General features: G+C 28.7%; 1 long non-coding RNA gene and 1 pseudogene across 1 annotated transcript; both read left to right on the top strand.

Moving 5' to 3' along the window:
• The first annotated feature begins 8,222 nt into the window (after positions 1–8,222).
• Positions 8,223–8,701, top strand: LOC139839428 (uncharacterized). Its single transcript, XR_011756947.1, has 3 exons — positions 8,223–8,360; positions 8,490–8,543; positions 8,632–8,701. It is a non-coding gene; the product is annotated as an uncharacterized lncRNA (long non-coding RNA).
• A 662-nt stretch (positions 8,702–9,363) lies between these two features.
• Positions 9,364–12,271, top strand: LOC139842271 (metalloendoproteinase 1-like; annotated as a pseudogene).
• Positions 12,272–13,183: the final 912 nt, after the last annotated feature.

The raw sequence follows: 13,183 nt of genomic DNA, 5'->3' as shown, positions 1-13,183 counted from the left end.
GTAAATAAATATGTATATATTATATAAATATAAACATTAGAATATATAATATTTTGATTTAAGGATGTTTACTTTAAACAAATTGGAATTTAAAATGTAAAATAACAATTAGAATAATTAAGTGTTGTTATTATATATAAATATGTATATGTTATTAGAATTCCATGATTAATTAGAATAATTAAGTTACGATTAAAATAAACATATATATATATATATTAAACATTCAACAAGTGTTATTATATAATATATGATACAATATTACATAGATAATAAATTATAATATTAATATATTAAATGTAATTACAAGGTTAATTATAGTTGTCAGAATTATTAATACTATTAAAAGTATAATATAGAACTTGAAACATTTGTTTAGTGTATCATTACTAATATCATTATTATAACTAGTCGTAAAGATATGATTTTAGTTATTATTGTTAATATTAGTATTATTAGTAGATATTATTATTACTCTTATTAATAATAATTATTAGTATTAGTAATTTAGATTATTATTGTTGTTATTAGTCATTGCTGTTATTACTAGTACTATAGTTATTATTATTGTTATTATTACTAATAAAAGTATCAGTTACCATTTATTAATATTATCATAAATGTCATAATTATAATTACAAATATGATTATTATTATCGTTGACATTACTAACATTAATATAATTACTAGTATCATTATTAGGTATATTATTACTAATAGTTTATCATTAGTATCATTATAGGTATTACTAATATTATTATTATTATTATTATTATTATTATTATTATTATTATTATTATTATTATTATTATTATTATTATTATTATTATTATTATTATTAATTTTACCATTTTGGTATTAGTTGGAAATTATTATTATTATTATTATTATCATTTGTATTTTTATAAATTATAATATGTATAACTGTATTAATATCATTAGTGAATTTATATGTATTTATCACTACTATTAAACACCAAATACATATTTATATGCTTTATTATTTAATATCAATATCTATTCTATTCTATATTTTTTCTCTTCTTCTGATGATCTTGGATTTATGTCGACACCTGAAATCAAACAAAAATAGTATCAATCAGTTACAGTATTTCATCAGTCAACTATACTATATAAAACTGTGATTGCTAATCAGTGAACCGTTAAAAAAAAACAAAAAACAAACCGATACCCTGCTCTTGTTCTTTCTTCTAAAAATTTTATTTCGAAAATAATTACAAATTGTAATATTGCAGTTTCGTTAGGATCCATCTATTAAAATTATCTGCAAATTCTCAAATCTTAATTCGTGAAATCAAGATTGAATTTTGGAGTCAAAGTTTTAAATCCAAAAGTCAACAGAATCGTTCTTGGTAAAATTTGATTTTGTTTTGACATTTCAAGTTCAATTATCAATTCAAATAGGTTCTAGGAGTGAATTAGAAACTTTTTCGTGTTGTAAGATTTGTCTAAAACATTATAGAAATCTAAATCAATTTTTTTTTTGCCATTCCTAGCGACGAGCAGGAGTTTTTTTTTTTTTATTATTTTTTTTTTCAAACCGAATGATCACAGATAAGTGGTTATAAGTTGTATATTAAATCCTAATTTGATTATATAATTCTCGGTTGTGTTTTGGTTTGAGTTTAATTTGTTTTCATTGAGGAAGATGATGAATACAATAAAGAAGTTAAATAAATTTGAGTTTGATTCATAATAAGAAAAACAGATTGGAGCAGTTGGTTAAGGGAAGTGACTGGGTTGCGGGTGGTCTCGGGTTCGAGCCCCATCATGGGCAATTTTTTTGAGAAAGGCTTTCGAAAGGGTATACACTTTCATATTATCATTTTAATTATTGTTATTATTATTATTATTATTATTATTATTATTATTATTATTATTATTATTATTATTACTATTATTATCATTGTTACATTATTATTATTATTGTAATTGTTAAGGATAATATTATGAAATGAGAAATTAGTATGATAATTAATTTGATTAATACATAACGTTTATAATATATATATGTGATAATATGATAGGATAGCTTGTAGTTTAGGAGTTGAAATGAGTAAAAATATATAGTTATATGTAACATATACATATATATTGATGTATAGAAAATTCATAAGGTTAAACTCTAAAATGAACTTACTTTTTAATATATAACGACTGATATAACTTTAAGGCGTAAATGTTAGTTACCTAAAAACTTCGCATATATTCAGGTACAAAATACATTACGACTATAAATGAGAATACTGTATAAATATATACATATATACATATATATATATATATATATATATATATATATATATATATATATATATATATATATATATATATATATATATATATATATATATATATATATATATATATATATATATATATATAGCTTAATTTGGATTAATAGAACATTAGTAAAAATAGTAAATATAGTTATAAGAGGTGACTTATAAATATAACTAATGTTTATATATATACAAATATATATACTTATATATATGAATAAATATATCTATATATAAGATACATAATTTCTGGATAAAACCTATGCTATCATAATCATCAAGTAATTATAAAATAACATTTTGTGTAGATATACTATAACTATATAAGGTATTAATAAGTATTTAATAAAATGATATATTTTATATACATATAACATAACAAAAATTAATATTATATACAAAATGAATATAGGAAATATATATATATATATACTACTAATATAAAGAGGGATAAAACTAATAAAGTTATATATACTTGTTCGATTACAACTATGTATATTAATGAATATACAAATGATATAGGTTCGTGAATCCGAGGCCAACCCTGCATTGTTCAGTTGTTCAAAGTCGTCATATGTATTTTTACTACAAAATACAGTATAGTGAGTTTCATTAATCCCTTTTTAAATGCTTTCGCAATATATATTTTGGGACTGAGAATACATGCGCTGCTTTTATAACTGTTTTACGAAATAGACACAAGTACTTAAAACTACATTCTATGGTTGAATGATCGAAACTGAATATGCCCCTTTTTATTAAGTCTGGTAATCTCAGAATTAGGGAACAGACACCCTAATTGACGCGAACTCTAAAGATAGATCTATCGGGTCCAACAAGCCCCATCCAAAGTACCGGATGCTTTAGTACTTCAAAATTTATATCATGTCCGAAGGAGGATCCCGGAATGATGGGGATATTCTTATATACATATTGTGAAAGTCGGTTACCAGGTGTTCAATCCATATGAATGATATTTTTGTCTCCATGAATGGGATGTATGTTTATGAGAAATAGAAATATGAAATCTTGTGGTCTATTAAAATTATGAAATGATTATTTTTGTTAAACTAATGAACTCACCAACCTTTTGGTTGACACTTGAAAGCATGTTTATTCTCAGGTATGAAAGAAATCTTCCGCTGTGCATTTACTCACTTTAAAGATATTACTTGGAGTCATTCATGACATATTTCAAAAGACGTTGCATTCGAGTCGTTGAGTTCATCAAAATTATTATTAAGCCATTTATAGTTTAGTTATATTATGAAATAGTATGCATGTCGTCAGCTTTCAATGTAAATGAAGGTTTGTCTTTTAAAAACGAATGCAATGTTGTAAAAATGTATCATATAGAGGTCAAGAACCTCGCGATGAAATCAACTGTTGTGAATCGTTTATAATCGATGTGGACTTCGTCCGGATGGATTAGGACGGGTCCTTTCAGTTACTAGATACTTTTCTCGGGGGAACATCATACGTGGTCTGCCAAGTAGATGCAAAATGATTTAGACGATAGAGTATCCTCCAATTGAATAGTAGGGTGGACGAGGTGTAGTTCCACTAGCTTCTCCATGATTAAATAGTTAAAAATGTATGGTGACAAGACATTATCGGAATCCGACAAGATGATAGTAGCATATAAGTTTTGGCGCCCATCTTAAGAATCATACATGTAAGAACGGTTCAGGAAAGTTACCTTGTAGCAACAAGGTTTCTAAGTATTCGAAATGTGTATAGGAATACGAGAAACATAAGCTTAAGTCAATACAAAGAACATAATAAAAAAAAAAATGATGCACATAATCAATTCAAACAGACAGTTCGGTTATAGACTAGACTCACTAATGCATCCTAACAATATCCAGTTAGACACACTAATGCAACCTAGTTCCCTATAACCAGAGCTCTGATACCAACTTTAACATCCCGTCAAAATCGCCATTGACGCGGATGTTAACTCTGGTCCCAGTGCATGACTTGACTTCTAAATAACAGCAAAGTTCTACAGCGGAAGCAAAATATCTAAGTACCTGAGAATAAACATGTAAAAACGTCAACACAAAGGTTGAGTGAATCATGGGTTTAAGTAGTATAAAGCATAGACCACAAGATTTGTTTTCATGCTCGCAAGCATCATAATAAATTTAAAAAGAATCTACAAGTTTTGAGCACCCGGTAACTAAGCTTAACGCATATATAAAGTACCCCTGTTTTTAAATACACTTAACAAATGTGTACTAACTCAAATAGTATACGCCCGTTATATGCTAGCGCGACTAGCCTGGACGGGGATGTCAAGCTCTATGGATCCATATACATCTATTCGCGCCCACCAGTTCATAAACTGGTAGTTACTAGTTACCAAAGGTAAGGGATTTTTGGTTATAACTCAGCATAGAATGTAAGTTTAGTACTTGTGTCTACATTGTATAACAGAAAAAGACATGTATTCTCACCCCAAAAACAGTTTATGAAACAGTTAAAAAGTTGGGACTATGACTCATCTTAGAGTGCACAACAAAAATACACATATAATAGTGTAAACGAGTAACCCGAAGTACTCAACCTAGAGCGAGAGAATTGATCCGAAACGAGTATGTCCTGGATATAAATACTTTATATGTTATCTTAAAAATTGTATGTAGATATTTATTTTATACATTATACAATGCACCCTTGAAACAATTTATTAAGATTTTTACTATTGTTGGTGTTATACATACATGTAAGATATAATTTAACAGACTCTATTATGACTTCGTAATTTCTTTTATTTTAAACCATCCTTCTAGATCATATTTTTCTAGATTTCAAAGCTTATGATCTAAATTGGAAATATACATTCAAATTGTAAGCCGTATTAAATTACAGGGACTGAATACGTAACTTTAAACTAATATCATTCATGTAAATTGGTGGATTCGTATAATTCAAAGGACATCATTTGTATTTGGAATCATTATCAATATTGTAAACTAATGTAAAGTTCAAGGACTAGATACTTAAACTCATAAAAAAAAAAAACATCATCTTTTTGATTACTTACATACAACAAAATATTGTGAATTAGAACTCTTTTAGTTTTATTAAACCTTGTTCTAAGATTTTAACAAATATCACCTAACATATATTTCTGGAGTATTATTATATTAACTTGTTTTGCAATAACATCAGGCCTAACAGAAAAATTATTTATTTCAGTTGTAGAATTATGTATAGACTAGAGGTTAAAACGTGAGTAACGAATCATGTATAACTAATTTGTAAGATTGTTCATAGACGAGGGACTGAAAAAAAAACATTTTCAAAGAAACTTGCAAAACATCTTCCATGACAATATTTTTGTACGCACATGTTATGCAAGTTTGCTCCATATAATTCATACTTTTATAAGTTTTCTTTAATTCATGAATCATGAAATTAATTTAACTTTTACACGTTAACATAAGGTTTCAGAAACTGATTTTTTTTTTTTTTTACCATTTAATCCCAAACCCAAAGTATCCACTATGTACCGTAACCGATATAGTGAGTTTAATGGTTTATTTCGGTTTGTTTTGATCAAAATTATGAACGTTCAAGGATTATTAAATAATGATATATTAACATTCGAGTTTGAAAGCGGGTTATCGCATCGAACAATACGAGAACTTAAACATTTCTCGTTTGCGTTTCTAGCATGTTTTGTACACCTGTTTATCTAATTGTATGTATGGTATGTGTTTGTGATTGTGAAATATTAAGGTGAGTACATAATATGGTTATTAAGCTGTGTATAAAATACAATATGGGTGATGAGATATCAACGTGAGACGAGAAGTTCGGAGTCGTATACGTAATTTATAAAGACTTTGACTTCCTCCGTTACACAAACTGTAGGCAATTATTATTATTATTATTATTATTATTATTATTATTATTAATATTATTATTAATATTAATATTAATATTAATATTAATTAAAATTAATATTAATATTAATATTAATATTAATATTAATATTAATATTAATATTAATATTAATATTCCTATATACTAATTGTCACCCGGTTTTTGGTCGTTTTAGTCCAAATGCACTGTCATTTTCACCATGTGTTCACACACACTTTAATAATTAAAAAAATTAAATACATACTAACACCAATCCTTCCACAGACTTCCACCTACTTTCCATTTCTCTCTCTTCCTCCAAAATTCAATCACCCACAACCTCTTCTCACGGCGGAATTCGGCGAAACCCTACCGTATTAGCCCCAGACATCACCGCCATTAAATCCGTAGCGAAATTCTGAACCCGACAACTATTATTATTATTATTCCTATATACTAATTGTCACCCGGTTTTTGATCGTTTTAGTCCACAACACAAATTTAACAACAATCTAATGCTTTTTCCTTCTCCTGTTCGTGAAGTTTCATCTAATTTTTGGAGATCGATTCATGTTTTACATCCACGATAAAATTGTTAATCGATTCATAGCAGGTAATCTCTTGAATTTGTTATATTTTATTTTGTAATCATGTTTCGTTTTTATTTGGGTTTCATTCCTTTTTAAGAATTATTATGTTCTTATGCTTTTTTGTGAATTGTGGTTTTTTTGTTTTATGAAAAACATGATTCTTGAGTGTTTTTTTTTTTTTTTTTTTTTTTTTTTTTTTTTTGTATGTTTGGCTTCTTCTGTATGTGATTTATGGGTATTAAGTTATGAATTTTATGGGTATTAAGTTATGAATTTGACCTTAAATTTCATTAATTTTACAACGGTTTTAGGATGAAATATTTAGAAGTTCATTTTAAAGATTAAATGGCAATTAAATAGAATGATCCTCCGACTCTTTAAGCAAGAAAGTGTTTGTATTACTTTGTTTTGTTTTGCTCTAACCATTTGAGTTTTTTAGTATCATTATTTTTTAAAGAAATTAAATCTCTTTGACGATCTTAGTGAAATAGGATGAATGTTTAAATTTCTTTAATGTTTGTTTAAAAAACATAGACTGGTAAAATGGCATAAATTGAGAAATGGTACTTTGGATTTGGTTGGTCAATATATTTTTAAATTTTTAAATCTGTTATCAATGGTGTCAATTTGCAGCTTCGTTAATAAAATTTGCAGATTATCATACATTGAATCGGTAACAACCATGTAGCCTTGTGAGTCACCATAATTCGTGTCAATGAATGCATATCAAGGTGTACAAGTCCTTTTAAAAAATTGTATTGCTTTGCAATCGGCTACCTCTTCATATTGGTTTGTATTGTTTCAAAAAACGTATGCGAATTTACATTAACATGTTTGTTAATTAATTATAGAGTAAGTTGAATTATCGCTTTCTGTATGCTATTACTAATGGTTTTAAATTGAGTTGAATAATGAAACGGTGATGCTTTTGGTGGTTTGTACAAATTGGAGATATGTTTTTGTTATTATGGTACTAAATGGTGTTTTTACCCTCTTGACATCGAAACGAATTTAGTTTAGCCTCTTTTTATCATAAGACAAGCTTATTCATATGTTTCTACAAATGTTCTGTGTCTTGCATGATGTGTTTATATTATAGTTGCAATTTTGTGGACAATATTAGATCTCATAATCTTGGTCATCGCAACCGACTGATCCACCCAAGAAGCCATTTGTACTACTACATGTGCCAAGACATGTTCTACGTGTGGGTTATATTGATTCACTTATTACTACTTAAAGTTTCTTATATGCATATATTTTACAACCCATAGTACTTACTTTAGACTCATAATATGTAATTCTCGGACTGTTAAAATTGTGTGTTCAAAGGGATTTTTTTCTTCTTCAAAGATTAGATATTCTGAATCTTAGTCATCGCAACCAATCCAATCCACCCATTTCGACACCTGGGACTATTTTGTTGTGTGACAATTCTAATTCTTCTCTTTTTAGGAACACTGGATTACATGGTCAGAAAGTTTGTGGAAAGATACAGCATGGTTAAACAACAAGGCCTTTCTAATCGTCACCTGCCTGAATTAACAGTACATTCGAGAAGTTATATGATCATTGAAAACCTAATATTATTACAGTAATTATTTTGATCTTATAATTGCCAAATTTAAGCTTATGTTCAATTTGCGCAACTACCAATTTCACCACCAATTATTCGTTTATTTTTAAACTTTATTCACTGGTTATTTTCCTCATATGCATATAGTATGTTTGAATAAATGCTTCTGTGATTGATTATGTGACGTGGTTGTTTTTTTAGGTGATCATCAACGTCCCGTTTCTGTACGTTGCCTTTTATAAGTTTGTTATCTAAATATGATTTGATGATTTGTTTTTGTGAATTTTAGGTACAAAGCACCTGAGATGATTGTGGTTCAATATGGTGGCCTTAGCCGCGAAGGAGAGCAATAATCGACATCGAGTGACTTGGTTACTGAAGAGATTAGTAAGCTTGCAACCAAGCACTGCATAGAGTTCCTTGCTCGTGAGGTATACCATAATCTAGAATTGATTAATTATAATGAATAATATTATCAAATTTTAATGCTTTTTTTGTTTGAAGTTTGCTAATAGTAGGCTTCATTCAATATATTAGAATAGGCTAATAGTTTGTATTTGAGAACACTACTTTTGAGGTGTTACGATAGAATTAATAATTAAAAGTTATCTCAAAGTTAGAATATTGTTACAAAACTTTGAAGGCCTGATACAATGAATACAACTTGATAGTATTATTTTAAGATTATGATCCAAGTATAAACTTTTCCCATTGCTAAATGTTTTTGACAGAATTATGTTTTTTTATGCGAATTTGAATTTAATATAACTACTTAATTATTATAAAAACTCAAACAACTGATCAAATCTTGCTGTGTTTCTATCTCTTATCAAAGGATGGATATTTTTTTTTTTTTTTTTTTTTTTTTTTTTTTTTTTGGTAAAGGATGGATTTTTAATGTGGGATATTTGTTAAAAATTGTTAGACTTGCACATTGGTATGGGAAGCCAAAGTAGTGGCCTATGGAGTTACATACGGAGCCGAATTCGTGCCTGCATTTGAAGGTGGTTACACCGTGATCATGCAAAAGTCAAGAAAGATTGTAGCCAGCACCGATGAGCCGGTGATTTGTGGAAGCATCAAATGTAGCGAACCAGGTAAAGTGATGCTCACTTTTGAGAACCAAACCTCAAACAAGAAAAAGGTATTGTACAGGAAACATATACTCTGTTTGCGTTGTTTGTTATTTATGAATGGTCATTTTAGTCGAATGGTAAATATGTCGTTTTATACATGGTTCACTTTGGGCTAATAACTAGCTGGTCAACTTTAAAAAAATGTTTACTGTGTTAAAATAAAGATTTCGAAAGGGTCATTTGGTTGTTATAAAGTTAAAGCTGTTTCGTACCCATTTAGACCCTTTTGACCCGTTTAATCATTTTGGTATCAAATAGAGTAATAATCACATTTTTTAATGTCAGTAAACTTATTGCAGAAACTTTGCAACATGTTGGTTGCAAGGTATGTTTGTATGAGTGTAAGTTTGAATCAATTAAGAGTGTATTTATGTATGAACTGTAAGTTGAATGTATGTATATAAACCGTAGGAAATATGTATAGCCATTCTGTAAATGCAAATCTATGCAGATACACAAAGCTTTATATATTATTAGCCATTTACGCATATATAACCACTCGGATGAAACCAAACATTACCGCCGCAACGCGCGGTCGAATAACTTTCTAGTTCAAACTATTTGTTATTTTATCCCTTTAATTTAGTAAACTCGGTTATAATTATGTTGGTACTAAAATTATAATACTCCGTATTTTTTTTTATTTTTTTTTGGTAAGCGAGAAAACTCTCCTATGAGCGAGTACATTGGCTCCCCCATAGAAGGTAAAACCTCGGGTAGTCAAGCCCCCAGAGCTCGAGACCTGGTACCGGGTGAATTGCGTATTATGTGCACCCTCTAGTCACACTCCATGTTTGAACAATTTGGCGGAGCCAGGAATTGAACCCGGGTGATGTGCTTCATTGGACAACTCGATGGCCACTCAGGCAAGCGTAAGTGGTTAATACTCCGTAATTCTTTTCAGTTATGCGGATTACATAGTATAGATAATTAATGATTATATTACATACTGATTTTATAATATAAGAGTTAAGGGTAGATTAATTACTATTCATTAGCATATACGGACTACATGTTTTCTTTTCGGGATGTTATTGGATAATTTCTTAAAAATGTTTTTATTTCTGAAATCAACGATTAAGAAATTTAGTTCTACCACTGTGTGTTTCCTGTGATTTATAAAACAAAATGGGCTACTTTTTCATGAAGAACACTTATCAAGTCAAAATATCTATACTTACAATGTGTTGAAATCAAATATGGATTAAGATTTTTTTTTTTTTTTTTTTTTTAGGGTTGTTATAGTTTTAACCAGAAAAACTTAATTATTAGCTTTGTTATGTAGCCAATATTTTTATACGAATAATGTACGTTGTTCCATTTATAAAAAATTCTAACTGATTTACTTAATGTAATATAGTGTATGTGTTCAATGTTTATATAGAAAGCATGTTCCTATTCTATTTTTATACTAATAATGTACCATGTTCCATCTATAAAATACTAACTAATTTACTTAATTAGTGTGTGTATTCAATGTTTAGAATTAAGTAGATGCATATGTTGTTTTTCTGTTTTTTCTTTATAGTTGTAATTTCGTCCAGTTATATTGTCATTGTGCATACTATGTTGTCTGATACATAACTATTGTTCATGGGATTGTAATATGCACACTGATATTTAATTCAATATACCACTCGGTTTAAAAATGTGTTGGTTTTAATTCTAATTAATAACCTTTTCACTTCATTGGCTCATCCTATTATTAGATAAACCTTTCACTTCATTGACTACCAAGGGAAATAAACAAACTTCCAAAAATACTACCATTGGCTCTCCTATTAATAGACCCAATAATTTTTCACTTCACAAGTAACCAAAAAACAAAACACATTCGTTAATATAATGGCAGTAAAAATTGCTATGTTACCCTTTTTCTTCATTATGCTTGTTGTTGTACAATGACCAAAACTCACCTTTTGAGTTCATCAAAAACCTTCAAGGTGCAGAAAAGGGTATCAAATCTCAAGGTCTCGATGATCTCAAACAATACTTAGCCCGTTTCAGATACCTAAATTACCGCTCTACCCCTAACGACCTCAACACCCAAGAAAACCTTTTCGATGAAGAGCTTGAGGCTGCCCTCAAACATTACCAAAACTTCTTCCATCTCAACGTCACCGGGAAACTAGATGGGCCCACAGTTTCACAAATGCTCAAGCCTCGTTGCGGACACCCTGATATTAAAACACACCAAAACAACACAAATTTGGTTTACATTGTGTCTGGTTATGAATTTTTTCCTGGTAACAACAAATGGCCCAAACGCAACCTTTCTTACGCGTTCGATTTGAGCTTTCCACTTGCATATGTACCTCTCGTTGCTCGTGCGTTTAACATATGGTCCGTAGCTTCTCAATACTTCACATTTTATCAAGTTGCAGATCCTAAGAGCTCAGATACAAAAATTTCGTTTATAAGAGGTGATCATGGAGATGGGTTTCCGTTTGATGGACCGGTGGTGTACTAGCGCACGCATTTCCCCCAACAGATGGAAGGTTGCATTACGATGCAGACGAAGAGTGGTTTGATGGACTGGGCCCATTTCCTAGTGATAAAGCAGTTAGTATAGAGACGATTGCTCTTCATGAAATAGGACATTTACTAGGATTAGCTCATAATAAAGATGAAAATGCGATTATGTGCCCTCGCATAGCTCCTGGAGTCGAAAAAGGTTTGAATTTGGATGATGTTAATGGCATACGAGATTTGTATTTATCTAAGTGCATGGGCAGAACTTACTTGACACAAGGGAGGGTTGTAGCCAATGGCGGAGACAGTAGGGTGGTTTAGGGGTGCTCAACCACCCCCAACTTTGCTCATTCGAAATAATATTTAGTATCTTGATTTGAGAAAATTATCTCAACTAATCGGTCCAATAGTCAATTAGTAATCTTACTTTCTTTTTTGTATTACGAGTCTACTATTCTATATTTTATTAGTCCAACCTCACAATATATATAAATGAAATTCCATTTAGAGATTCGACTACTATATTATAAGATCTTACGACACAATATACGAAATAAAATCTGATCTCATTCCCGAATTTATCTGAAGGTTTTTTTTATTAATTTTTCTTTAATAATTTACGTTAAAGTTCAAATATATATATATATATATATATATATATATATATATATATATATATATATATATATATATATATATATATATATATATATATATATTATTTACTACATACTACTAAAATTATTAACGAAAATTTATTAAATATAAAAGAAGATAAATAAAATGGATGGCATTTGTGAAAATTTTTTATAAAAGAAATGAATGGAAAACACAGGGACATGAAATTAAAAGAAATGAAGTGAAATGAAACAAATGAAAATAAAAGGAAACAAAAGGAAATGAAAGAAAATAAATGAAAATAAAGGAAATGAAATGAAACATTATGGAAATGTAAGGAAATAAATAATATTCACAGTGATTTTATTTGATATACTTTACATATAAAAATAAAACGATTAGAAAGGAAAGTTATGTTATTTTATTATAGCATGTAATATATATTCTTATTCTTTATAAATAAGTCGAGTCCCCATTAACTTAAAGTTCTAGTTCCGCCTTTGGTTGTAGCCTCCCTAATCTTGGTTTTAATGCACCTTTTATTGGTTTAAGTGATGCCGACGAGATCGTTTCTCGTAGTCTAAAATATCATACACGTTTTAATTAGAAATATGT

Source organism: Rutidosis leptorrhynchoides, chromosome 4 (assembly GCF_046630445.1).
Source record: "Rutidosis leptorrhynchoides isolate AG116_Rl617_1_P2 chromosome 4, CSIRO_AGI_Rlap_v1, whole genome shotgun sequence".
Classification (NCBI taxonomy): Eukaryota; Viridiplantae; Streptophyta; class Magnoliopsida; order Asterales; family Asteraceae; genus Rutidosis; species Rutidosis leptorrhynchoides.
Note: the sequence above shows the minus strand (reverse complement) of the source record. Positions and strands in the feature narration are given on the sequence as shown.